We start from the raw sequence: 2829 nt of genomic DNA, 5'->3' as shown, positions 1-2829 counted from the left end.
GGAGCCCCTAGGGCAGGCGGGACCGGGCAGGGCACCATGACAGCGGGAGGGGGGCCCCTAGGGCAGGCTGGAGACCGGGCAGGGCATCATGACAGGGGGTGGGGGGCCCCAAGGACAAGGCACGGGGCGGAGGGGACACAGCAGCACAGTAAAGTGGGTTGCAGCATAAGTACTTGGACACACAGCACCAAACTATTAGGGGCACCAGAGCATAGGAATGGAAAGCCATGAAGTAGGGGGGCCTGAGGGACAGTTACCTCAGAGAGAGGCTCCAGAGAAAACTATAGCACAGGGGCACTAAATAACCATATGGCACCCTAGGGCCTCTTCTTAAGTGGAAGCACAGGCCCATGGTATATAGGCAGTCTAAGGCTATAGCATGTGGGGTTTACAGCACCCAAAATGGAGTGCTACCCCCACAGCACTATTGTACAGGATCCCTAGTGCTATGGGTCACCAGGAGGAAGCCAAAGAAAAGTCCAGGGGCAAGGGGCCAAAGCAAACAGTGCACTGTAAGACAATGAAACAACGAAAAATAGCAGAGACTTGGGAAAATATATTCTGTAGCTAGGAAGTAATAGTCTATTTAGAGACAAGGAACAGAACTGGCACAGAAGGTGGAGATGGGAAGAATTGCCCTTATTTCCACTTTCAAATTATTCATTATTTGTTTTACTCTAGCCTTAGGAGCCTTAGTCATAGACCAGGATCCCTGAGTGTTAGGCCCTTTGCAAATGCAGACCAAAAAGACAGTCCCTGACCCCCAAGGCTTACAGTCTACATCAGTGATACTCAGACAGAGGCTCGTGAGCCACAAGTGGCTCTTTAGTGTGTCTCCTGCGGCTCTTTGCAGCATGTGATATTAAAACAGTGTGATTTAATTATTAACCAATCTAAGTTGTTAACCACTCAGGGTGCTTTTACAATGTTATTAACCAATTGTAGTGGATAAAATAATAATACTTGGCCCTGGTCTACACTACGAGTTTAGGTCGAATATAGCAGCGTTAGGTCAGTTTAACCATGCACCCGTCCACACGATCAAGTCTGTTTTGTCGACTTAAAGGGCTCTTAAAATCGATTTCTGTACTCCTCTCTGGCGAGGGGTTTAGTGCTAAAATTGACCTCGCTGGGTTGAATTTGGGGTAGTCTGGATGCAATTTGATGGTATTGGCCTCCGGGAGCTATCCCAGAGTGCTCCATTGTGACCGCTCTGGACAGCACTCTCAACTCAGATGCACTGGCCAGGTAGACAGGAAAAGCCCCGCGAAATTTTGAATTTCATTTCCTGTTTGGCCAGCGTGGCGAGCTGATCAGCACAGGTGACCATGCAGTCCTACTGCACTGTCTGCTTCACCAGTGGAGAACCGCAATTACCATAAAGCTCCGCTCACTCCACTCCGCCAAGCTGTCAAAGCCCGGCAGCAGCAGCAGCTCGCTCAGCCAAACAGCGCGCCAGGTGCAGCTCAGCCCCAGCACACTGCCGCTGGGGAGCGCTCCGCCAGCCCAGCCCAGCGCCGCTCCCCGGCTCAGTCCCGCTCCTGCCCGTGGCGTGGGTTCTCGGGTCCTCTTTAGTAAATACATGGTAAAGGTAATAAAATTAGTTTTTTAAAATTATGTGTGTTCATCCATACAAGTTTTCTTTTCATAGAAAAGGATTCTGAAATGTCATTATCTGGTGAGAGGGAGAACAAAGTGTTTCAGTGGTAGGGGTTAGCTATTGGCTGCAAGCCAAAAGTACTGTGAATTCTATAGGCTGCTAAAAGGCTTTGGGTCCTCTGGGATTCTAAAATCTCAATCCATTACTTTAAAAAGCAACAGAGGGTCCTGGGGCACCTTTAAGACTAACAGAAGTATTGGGATCATAAGCTTTTGTGGGTAAGAACCTCACTTCTTCAGATGCAAGTAATGGAAATCTCCAGAGGCAGGTATAAATCAGTATGGAGATAACGAGGTTATACCTGCCTCTGGAGATTTCCATTACTTGCATCTGAAGAAGTGAGGTTCTTACCCACAAAAGCTTATGCTCTCAATACTTCTGTTAGTCTTAAAGGTGCCACAGGACCCTCTGTTGCTTTTTACAGATTCAGACTAACACGGCTACCCCTCTGATACTTGAATCCATTACTTTGTGATGTACTTTTCATTACTAAGATTCTCTCAGATTCTAAATATTCCCTATATACTAATGCAAAGATATCTTAAGAGAAAAATCACTATTTAGGAACAGAACCTATTGGTACCAATAAAAGAGTAAATAATCATAGAATATCAGGAGGTCATCTAGTCCAACCCGCTGCTCAAAGCAGGACCAATCCCCAGACAGATTTTTACCCAGTTCCCTAAATGGCCCCCTCAAGAATTGAACTCACAGCTCTGGGTTTAACAGGCCAATGCTCAAACCACTGAGCTATCCCTGCCCCCTAAGGCTAAGGTTTTGTCATGATTATTTTTAGTAGAATTATAGACTATCAGGCTTGGAAGGGACTTCAGGAGGTCATTTAGTCCAACCCCCTGCTCAAAGCAGGACAAAGTCATGGACAGGTCATGGTCAATAAACAAAAAATCACGGAAGCCCATGACCAGTTTCTGACTTTTACTAAAAATAATTGTGACAAAATGGGAAGGGGCGGGGGAGTCCAGCACCCACTGCTGCTGTGGCTCTGGGGTCCACAGGTGCCTGTGGGGGCTGAGAGTACTGAGGTTCCCCCCATGGCAGCTAGGAGCTAGAAGCTGCAAGGGGCCTCCCATTGTGGAGCTGCGGGGCTGGAGGCTGGGAGCTATGGGGGGGGGGCTTGCCACCTGCAGCAACTGAGAGCTACAGGGCCC

This window comes from Terrapene carolina, unplaced genomic scaffold, assembly GCF_002925995.2.
Source record: "Terrapene carolina triunguis isolate 2854851 unplaced genomic scaffold, T_m_triunguis-2.0 Scaffold88, whole genome shotgun sequence".
In the NCBI taxonomy this organism is placed as follows: Eukaryota; Metazoa; Chordata; order Testudines; family Emydidae; genus Terrapene; species Terrapene triunguis.
Note: the sequence above shows the minus strand (reverse complement) of the source record.